Below are 10,981 nucleotides of genomic sequence, written 5' to 3' on the forward strand. Positions count from 1 at the left end.
TTGGTGTATTTCAAAAGATGCAATACTATTCTTCTTTTATCACTGCAAGATGTTAAAATTTACTTCAAAAAAGAAATTAGCTAATGCAAACAAATTTCCTTGAACATCACAGTTATATAGAGAGTGCATCCTAGAAAGAGGAGGGGCAAGACAACTTCCACCCACTTTCATGAGTTTCATCAAATACTGGACCTACTCAAGGGTGGAGAGAGAAAAAAGGCAACTTTCAAAAAGGAGTATATTATTAAATGAGGCATTTACTATACTCCTTCCTAAGAGCACCAGGTAGGGAACACGTTTTTCTAAACTAGGTCTAGGAAGTGGAATGTGGAATCAATCTGTCCTCCTCCCCTAAGGGCTATCCACTGGTTAATGAATTTAAAAATCAAGACTAAAAAACAGCCCCCCACACACACTCCCCCTCCAAAAAGAAGGGAAAAAATACTAAGGTGTCCCAGATTACTTTCAAGTGGAACCCTGGAGCAGCTTCAACAATTCAAATTAGTCCGTTACAGAGTCATCACAAGCATTACTTTCTAAACAACAACAACAACAACAACAACAAAAGGTTTTTTGAAACAACAGAACAAAAACTAGTACTGATCACTTTCCTGACAATCACAATTACTCAAAATTAACGAGTACTGGGAGGGGTGGGGGGCATACCTATTGGCCTTGTCTCACACAGGTGCATGTGGGTAGGTGAAGGGCATTTGTCATTATTGCAGAAATGAATTTTAATTTTTAAACTTTAGTTTGATTTAAACATTGCTTTTAATATGATGCTGACACCAGCTGTGCAGAAAGGGATCTGGAGAAATGTTCATAGCAGCACACACCTGCGGCTCTTCTTCGGTTCTGGAGGTTCCAGGGCAGCCAATATTGCTTCATCAAACACGTTCTTCAGGCCTTTCTGTGTGAGTGCAGAACACTCCACATACTTGTCAGCCTTCAGATCTCGGGCCAGCTTTTCAGCAGTCTCTGGAGTGATAGGTTTCTGTTTGTTCTTGGCAAGTTTCTCAATAATAGAGGGGTCATCTCTGAGATCAATTTGAGTCCCAACAAGCAAGAAAGGAGTCTTTGGACAGTGGTGAGTTATCTCAGGCACCCACTTTTCTTTCATATTTTCAGATGAGGATGGAGAGACCACTGAAAAACAGACTAGAAATACATCTGTTTGTGGATAACTCAATGGTCGTAATCTGTCATAATCCTCTTGTCCTGCAGTATCAAAAAGCCCAAGAGTATATGGCTCTCAACCAATCATAACTGTGACTGCGTAGTTGTCAAAAACGCTTGGTACATATTCAGATGGAAATTTGTTTGTTGTGTAAGATATCAAGAGACATGTTTTACCAATAGCACCATTGCCCATAAAAACACACTTAATTGTCTGCATTGTGGAAATAGTTTAAATATTTCAGATTTGATGTTGACCTCAGCTTCCTCGCCTGTGAGATGGCAGCAGTGTGTGGGGTCTCCTCGGCGGCCAGACGGGCACGTACCTCAAAATGAGACAAATATATCTTTACAATAGAGAAATTTGGTAGTCACCACTTTAACCAGTAACCACATTTAGCACCTTAATTTCCTGAAGAGTTGCAAAATGAAATACACAACATCACCTATAGGGCATTCTTACCAGAAATGTTCAACCTGACTTGAATCAAGCCTTGCCTTAGTCCACTTGTGCTGCTCCCCTCCCAATATTTAAAACAACAGAAATTTATTTCTCACGATTTTGGAGGCCAGAAGTCCAAAATCAAGATGCTCACAAAGTCAGACTCTGCTTCTAATACGATGCCTTACTGTGTAGCCTTTGTTGGGGACAGGTACTGTGCCCTCACATGCAGAATAGATGGAACTCAAAAGGGACTAATCATTCCCTCTTTTAAAGGTCATTAATCCTGTTGATGAGGACTGAACCCTTGTGGCTTCTAAAGGCCTTACCTCTTAATATCATTATGTTAAATTTCAACATATGAATTGAGGGGAGGGTATATTCAGATAACAACAAGTCTTACATCCAACTTTTCTTTTGATATACTAGGGACTGAACCCAGGCCCTTCACACTGAGCTACATCTCCAGATCACTTTTACTGTATTTTCATTTTGAGACAGGCTCTCATTAAGTTCCTAAGTTGCTCAGGCTGGCCTTAAACTTGCTGTCCTTCTGCCTCAGCCTCCCAGAATGTTAGAATTACAGATACGTGCCACTGTACCTGGCTCTGACTTAATTTTCATAGGACATACAAAAGATCAAGAAACAAATAAAAATAATACCAGGAAGGTAACTCCACAAGGTAGGTCTCATCTCCAATAAATTCATTGTTATAAAGCAACAAATTAGTCTCATTGTTGCCCCAAATTAGGGAGCATATTATTAATATATTTCTGCAGTTGTGATGCATGAATGGGAACACTAGCATTGAAAAATCCTCCTCACCAAAATGCTGCAGACTTTTGTATATTTGATAAGCACTTTTCAGATTGTTTTTTCTTTCTTTTATACTAATGAAAGATTTTTATCAAAATGTACTTACTCCGTTAAAATGTATATCAAATAATACAAAAGTTTCTAATGAAAGAATTTCTAATGAAAATTCTCTACCTTTCAGAAACAGCTACTTTTACCTTTTTTTTTTGGTAAGTATTGTGATAGCTCTAAATATGCGCACACATTTTTCAGCTTAAGAATGTTTCAGTTTAAACTGAAAATTGGCTTTTCCTAGGACAAGGAAGGATTTTGCTCTTTTTTCCAACTCACTTGTCTACTCCTGCAAATAATTACTTCATCACTTTCAGTTAAGTTAATGAAGAATAATTGTGTGTAACTATTGCAGAACCAAGCAGTGTCCTACGATTAAACTCCTATATGGCCTTTAGTTTGTTATCTTTCTAAGCATCTTTTCTTTTTTTTTTTTTCTTCTTCAGTATTTTCCCTATAGTAATTGGGAAACGAATAAAATAACGTTATGTTGGGGTATTTTGTTTGTTTCTCATTGCTGTTTTATCATAAGCAGCGCCATACTTGTCTGACACCATCCTTTTTCAATGAGACCCTCAGAGCCCCTTGTGCGGTGCCAGCCTCTGCCTGTCCATCTCTAGTCTGGCTTTATGGATATCTGTTGAGATCTCCTAAATGCTTGTATTTTGCCTTTGTGCTATATTATCTTGTTTTGTACAGCACATTTTCTGGAACCTTCTAAGATAGGAAAGACAATTTCTGAGGCTTTGCATGTCAGAAAATGTCTCACTATTACCTCCGAATTTGAATGAGAATCTTGCTGAATGTAGACTGTAGAATGAGAAAGCATACCCTTTAATGTTTGGAAGGTATTTTCCATCATTAGGCATTATTTAATTATTGAGATCATTTTTGCAAGGCTATAGAAATACAATTGAATTTTGAATATTGCTTTTGTATCCTGCAAACTTCCCGTGCTCATTTCTTGGCTCTAATAGAGTTTCCTTACGATTCCATGGGGTTGTCTACATATGCATAATATCATGCTGAATACATTGTTTCATTTCTTCTTTTTCAATATGGATGCCTTCTATTTCTCTTTTCTTTTTTTCTTCTATTCTTGCCTAATTTCCCTGGTTAGAACCTAGCACAGTGTGGTGAGAGGACTTCCTTGTCGCATTCCTGATCTTAGACAGACACAGTCATCTTTCACCATTAAGTATCATGCCTGCTGTGGGTTTTCAACCTGTATTGGGTTGGGAAAATTCTCCTCATCCCTAGTTTAAGTGCTTGTAGGGTATTGAATTTTGCTTTGATCATTATTCTATTGATATAGTATATTACTTAAATTAATTTTCAGATGTTAAAACAACCTTGCATTCTTGGAGCAAGTCTCACTTGGTCATAGTGTTTAATTCTTTTTATATGTTGTTTTATATATATATAATTTATAAATATTTTATATATATAATTATTTTACATATAAACCTCTTTTCATACATTTATATGTTGCTTTTTGTATATATTTTACAGTGGAGGATTTTTGGATTCATATTCATAAGAGATATTTGCCTATAGTTTTCTTCTGTTATCTTGGCCTGGTTTTGTTATCGACATAATGCTAGCCTTGGGAATGAGCTGGAAATTCATTCTGGGAATATAGCCCTCCAATGGGGACCCCAAGGGAATAAGAGCCTAGTGCTCTCTTTCTACTTCAGAATGCAAGGTCCTGAGTTTGATCCCTGGTACAAAAAAGATACAGAATGTGTCTAAGTAGAGTTTCTGTGTCACCAAGCTAGAAGGGGAGAGAATGGGCCTTAATCCACATACTGCAGACTACTGCAGCTCTTATGGTATTATGGTAAATTTTCTTGAATAAATGTTTCTTCATCTGTGTATGCTCTTAGGAGAATTTCCAGAGGTTTTAATATTTTTTAATATAAATTTTAGCAGTTTTGCGGCAGTGAATTTATAGAATCCTTTACACTGTCATGGCAGAAACAGAACTCTAATTTTTTCCCTTTCTTGTCTCAATTTCTTCTAGTTGTCTTTTCTCCATTCAGCGTTGAAGACATCCCTGAAATGTGTCTTTGGTTTTCCATTCATATTTCAAACTGAGCTACCACGAGTGAGTATATTCAAGCCACTATTACAAAATACATTAGTCTGGATAATTTATAAACAGCAGAAATGTATTGCTTAGTTATGGAGACTAGGAAATCCAAGATCAAAGCATTTTCAGGCTTTGTATGTAGTAGGGACCTTTTCCTCATAGATAGCACCTTCCTTCTGACTTCACATGGTAGAAGGACAGAAAGGTGGGCTCCTTTTGATAAGGTTCCATGTCACGAGTCAGTTTCCAAAGGCCCCCTTTTAGTACCATTAATTTGGGATAAAGAGTTCAACGAATGAATTGGGTGGGTGGGGCATGGGTACATACTCTCAGACCGTAGTATACTGAAAAGCAAGTTGCTCTTAAAAGAGTAAGGCCATAAGCAAAGAGACCAATGTAAGCCAATTGCAGAAATAACTCTGGGTTACTAGACCAACTCTGCCTCCAGAAGAGAATATAAAACAACAAAAATCAGAAGTTTGGAGGAGAGGAAAATGTGTTAATCATCTAATCCTTTCTAGTTAGAGCAAATCAGTACAAAGTTTGAAAAATATAACATCCCTCTTCCAGGCCACCCTAACATCTCCAGATTTGAAAAATTTTAATAACTGCTTTTCTTTATTTTTGGAAGAATCCTTTAAGAATCATTATCTTCAGAGTATCGAAACATTTATCTGGAGTTCAATAATTTTTAAAATTTTAATTTAGAACTTCTGTTTTTTCTTTTGTTAAGTGAAAGCAAATCAGATTGAGAATTTTTTCTTTAAAAATCATGTACAATATTATCCTACCTGTAGAATAAAATAATTTCTATTCATACTTGCTTATTTCTCTTTCTGTACTGTTTATATATATCAACTTTCTGTCTCTCTATATTACACATTGAGAGAAGTCTGTAATGATGTTGCCATTTGCTAATGCTGGTTATTTGTGGGCAGTAAGGATTTAGGTGCTTTATTAATTTCTGGTTTTAAATTTCCCTTTCATTTCATCCTCCTTCATTCCACCTATGAGGATGCTTCAGGTTATGGACAGGGAAGGGCACTGAGGAGGAATAACACTGTGTAATGCTGAGTAATGCATTTTTAGCACCAACCAGGACTTCCCTGATTGCCTTAACTAAAGCAGCACACCACTCTCCTACTTTTCCATTTTCCTGCTTTAATGTTTTCCTACAAGTTATCACAGCTTAAATGTGTTCACACTTCATGTAGTTTTATTTTGTACATTATGTGTTGTCTTGCTCTGTATCACTGTGACAAAATACCCGAGAAATCAATACAAAGGAGGAAAAGTTTATTTAGGCTTATGGTTATAGAGGTTTCACTCTGTGGTAAGTGGCTCCATCACTTTAGACTTGTGGCAAGGTAGAAACATCATGGCAGAAGGACATGGCTGAGGAAAACTACTCTTCTCATGACAACCAGAAAGCAGAAATAGGGCAAAAGAGCCAGAGAGAAAAGGGCCAGGAACAAGATCTACCCTTCAAAAGCATGCTCCCAACTAGGAGCATGACTTACTTCCTCCAACTGGCCCCACTTCCTAATAGCCCATTCAAGTAATGAACTCATCAGTGGATTACTCTACTTGATAAAGTTAGAATATTCATGATCTAATTACTTCCCCAAAGCCCATCAGCAGGCAATAAATCCTTCAACACAGTGAACCTTTAGGGTGACGGCTTGGATCCCAACCACACATCTTGTTGGAATGTAAGCTCTGCATCACTGCCCCCCCAGGAGCCTGGTGACACACAGTAGGTTTCAGTATTTGTTGAATGAAAGAGCAAATGAGTTTGTTCAATAGCTGTGGACCTGATAATGTTTTTGACAATGTTAATATGAATAAGATGTGCAATCTTTGCTGCCTACAGCATCCTCATGTCAGACTCTTTCCCTGCCTCTGCTGTTCATTTGCATCACATGATCATTATTACACAAACACACATCTTTTGTTTTTACCACTTTTTCTGATAGTCTCTGTCCCCTTTTTCTTCCTTCACCTGTTGGATCAGTTATGATATTTTTTCCTTCCCCTGAACATTATATAAGTACAGATGGTATATTATACACTTAAGAAAAGAAAGACAATTTCGGGCTGGGGATTTAATTCAGTGGTTCCGCTGCCTGCCTCACAAGCTCAAGGTCCTGAGTTCAATCCCCAGTACCAAAAAAAAAAAAGAAAGTCAATTTCAAAATAGTATTGTGAATTATGAACATCTGCTAAATACTTACTATATAACTAGCTCTGCCAAACAATGTATATGCATAGCCTAATTTAATAATTGAGGTTAAAAAAAAACCACAGCAACAAAAGTAAGTTGTCTGGATCACAAAGCCAGTAAATGATCTGAACCAATGTCAGTCCACATCCAGAACCCAGGCTCCCCCAGGAGTAAAAGAAAAGCTGTGTTATTAATGTTGGTGTGATTCCCTCTGTAGGGTTCTCCTCCATCCCACACTCTGAACAGAGGGAGACATTGCTGTCTTTGTATTCCCATAGCACCATATACTACTTCAGCTCTTATCACACTAAAGTATTAGATATGTGCATGGAAGGTTCAGCCAGGAACATTTTCTCTCATTACCAGTGCTATGAAGTACCTGCTGTCTTTCATTGCAGCCAAGTTTGAAGAAGAATCAGGTATTCAGATTTAGATGGTTTGTAGTTCAAAATCTAGCATTTACTATGGACTAGTTGTGTAGTGCTGGGCAAATGACTGATGTCTTCTGCATCTTGGGCTACTCTTGGTGCAGGAGGATAATGATGCTAGTGTTTTGGTGGAGTGCGGACAACCTAAGATATGCCTGTGAGCTGCAGACAGCTTTTCATTTCTTTCCCATCCACCTTGACTCTGACTTTCCTACTGGCCTGATGTGGGATTTCACTGTTGTGTGTTATTTGCTGTGGTTTGTATTAGTTATCTATTACTGCTCAAAATGTTACCCCAAACTTAGGCCTTAAAAAATAAACTTTCATCATCTCAAATTTCCTGTGGGTCAGGGATCTGAGAACAGTTGGCTTAGGCAGTTTAGAGTGGTCTCTCAGGCCATTACAATTCAGATGTGGGCTGGAGTTGCAGTTCCTTCAAGGTTCAGTGGAAGGTTGGGATTCTTTCCCCAGGTTTACTGATGTGGCAGTTGACAAGTAGGAGATCTGCTTCTGAGTTTATTCATGTGGTCTCCCCACTGTGCTGCCTCAGGATGTGGCAGCTGGCTTCCCCCAGAGCAAGCAATCCAAATGAGAGATGGAGCAGTAAAGATGACGCTATAATTTTAAAAAATCACTTAATCTCCAGAGTGACATTCTATGATTTTTGCTCTACTGCTTCATTAGATGCAGTAGTCTTGCCAAGCTAGCCTGGGGTTGCGTTCTATCCAAAAATAACTCATTAGTTTTTATAGAAAAGTTAGTTCTGCTTTCATAAAAGGGATTTAAACACTTTGAGAATATCATAATTGCCAAGCTGGATAATGAGCTGTACCAGTACTAGTGTGTCAACACAATCCCCAAAATATTAGAAATAATTGTCAGCAATAACTTCTTTTGCAAACTCTTACAAGTCATCACACCATCTGTACCATCCTAGGCACTGCTATACTATTCCTCTGATTTGGGTTGTTTCTTTAAAAGCATTTCTCACTGGGTTGTCTCCTTGGTACATTCTCCAGTTCCTTCTTTTTGATCTATAGAGACACATACACCCCACTTTCTTCCCCAGGGAGTGCCAAAACTCAGGTAGGTAGACATGGGAAAATAAAAATACCACTTCTAGCCCACACTTGAGTGGCACTTGTTCACTCTTCCCGAATAATTCACAGTGACTCCAGTTCCCTCCCCAGAGTAGGACATTTTGCTTCTCCTGCCTCCTTTTCCCTTTTTTCCTGGCTGCCTTAAGCTATGGCTCTGTCTGGTTGCATTAGCCTCCTGGGAGGGAATGAAGTGGAACAAATTTAATATTTGTCTTCATTCAGGTTTAAAATAAAGATTATAGAAAGTATATATAATGTAAGTAATAAAATATACATATTAAGTACCTAATATATTAAATTTTTATTGTATAAATATTAAACTTATTTTAAGTGACTATTGCTTGCTTGGAAGCTTAAATGGCAGATCTAACAAAGGAGATCTGACATTTAAAGTTTTTCCTTTTGTATGAATTATTGAGAATCTATTTTATTAGAGACATTATTATGGGATTGTTTATAACTGCCAGTCATTCTTAACAAATTCTGCTCTTGCATTTTTCTTTTTCAGTAACATAGAAAGGAGGAGCCAGGTGAATATATAAGGACAGGAAGATAGGGGTATGGATAGATGAATATTCTGAGGTGAATGGGTTTGATGAGGACAGTTATTTTGGGAAGTGGGAAAGAAAATATGATAATGGAAAAATAGAAATATACTGGCTGTGAATCATGAAAGAAAATGTTTGCAAAAATGAAGACCTGGCAGGATAATTTTCTTATGGTGAACTTTCTGGTGCTCCATTAAAAGTGTTCTTAGCCGAACATTTTGAGGAAGAAGAATCAGCCCTTTAGGAGTTATTAAGGACCTTACACTCATATGCGTTGGTTGGAGATGATAAACTGAGGCAGTGAGGAAGTGAATTCTTTGAAGTTCAGTGATATTTGGTTGAAAAGTTAGGATTCAGAGTCAGTGTATTCCCAATTCAGTGGCTTTTACTGGTAATCATCCTTTTTTTTTTTTCTTAAATTCTTTTATTGGTACATTTTAGGTATACAATACATTTCCATTTTTCATTGGGTGTTTGCATCTGTACATGATGTATCTTGGTTCTTATTATTTCCCCATTACCTGTGTGTCCTTCACCCCCTCCACCCTTCCCTATTTACGTAGACATCATTTCCACTTTTTTCTCATAATTTTTCCTTTCCCTCCTTTCCTTTCCCCTTCCCCTTCCCTCACTCCTTTGTCTTTGGACATTTTTTCCTATTTCAAATTATCAATTATTCATTTTAATCATTTTAACCCTTATTTATACTATCAGTTTCTCACTAGAGAAACTATTCCGTATTTACACATGTGTGTTCTATTTATTTCACTTAAGAGTATCGCCTCGATATGCATCCATTTAGCTATAAATGTCTCTAATTTCTCATTTTTTATGGCCGAATAGTGCTCCATTTTATTTTTAAAAAACCCACATTTTCTTTATCCAGTCTCCAGTTGATGGGCATTTGGGCTGTTTCCAAGCTTTAGCTATTACAAACTGTGCTGCTATGAACATGGGTGCACATATATCACTGTGGTATGATTATTTTAATTCTTTTGGGAAGATACCCAGCAGGGGAATAGCTGGGTCAAATGAGACTTCTAGTCCTAGTTCTTTGAGGTATCTCTATACTGACTTCCACAGTGGTTGCACCAGTCTGCACTCCCACCAGCAATGGAGAAGGGTTCCTTTATCCCCACACCCCTGCCAGCATTTGTTATTGATTGATTTCTTGATAGCGGTAATCATCCTTTATATGCTGAAAGAGATTGGTTTGTTTTCACTTATAAACGTGGACTTTTATTTTCTATATCCCTTGACATTTAAAAATCTGAAATAAGCCCATTAAGTGAACTTTCCTTATTTTCTATGCATATGTGGATTTTAGCAAGATGTGTCTTTAATGTGAATTTTCCCTAATTCTTGTTACGCAGTATGTCTGAGAGAAATTTAAAAAGTGAGAGTTCATATTCTGATTGCTTAGAACTTTCAAAGAACAGTTCTTCACAGGTATTTGGTTCAGCTATTCTAAAAAAACACAATGTATTTAAGACTAATACAGTTATATGTGGCTTTGTGAATTGGATATGTACCCACAAAATTTTATTAAACTTAATTTTTAGTAAATGAAATTCAGTTTAGTTGCATTAAAATAGTTACCCATTTTACCCTTTCAGCACATCCTTTTGTTAAAACAAGAAATACTTGGACAGCAGGACTTACCTCCCCATTGAAATTAGGTATAAGACTAGATAACTTCATGTTTGATGTTCTTAAAGCTGGACATACCTATAGAGTTTCTGTATTAGTTACTTTCCCATTGTTGGGATGAAATACCCCAAACCCACAACTTAAAAGAGGTTTAGGTTGGCTCATGGTTTCAGAGGATTCAGTTCACTATCAGCTGGCTCCAAGGCTGAAACCACATGGTGGACAAGCTAGACAAAGGAAAGCTGTTCACATCACAATGGCCAGGGAGCAGAGAGAGGAGGGAAGGGCCAGGGATGAGAACAGATCCTTCCAACTCATGTCTCCAAGGGCTCATCTCTTCTGACTTGGTCACATTTCTGAATGTAAGACTTTTAGGGGACACATTAGATCTAAACCACAATAATTGCCTTCTTCTAAATTGATTCAGCTTGTCCTAATGATAGGCTTATA

At 37.4% G+C, this 10,981-nt stretch overlaps 1 pseudogene across 1 annotated transcript; it reads right to left on the bottom strand.

Moving 5' to 3' along the window:
- Positions 1 to 641: 641 nt before the first annotated feature.
- LOC101720885 (cell division control protein 42 homolog pseudogene) lies at positions 642 to 10,705 on the bottom strand (annotated as a pseudogene). The gene is made up of 2 exons (XR_015445340.1): positions 10,544 to 10,705; positions 642 to 1,505 (listed from the first exon to the last, which is right to left on the bottom strand). The product of XR_015445340.1 is annotated as a cell division control protein 42 homolog pseudogene (transcript).
- Between the last annotated feature and the right edge of the window lie 276 nt (positions 10,706 to 10,981).

The sequence above is a fragment of the Heterocephalus glaber genome, unplaced genomic scaffold, assembly GCF_053883595.1.
Source record: "Heterocephalus glaber isolate CG9 unplaced genomic scaffold, H.glaber_assembly_v1.0 deba00001610, whole genome shotgun sequence".
Classification (NCBI taxonomy): domain Eukaryota; kingdom Metazoa; phylum Chordata; class Mammalia; order Rodentia; family Bathyergidae; genus Heterocephalus; species Heterocephalus glaber.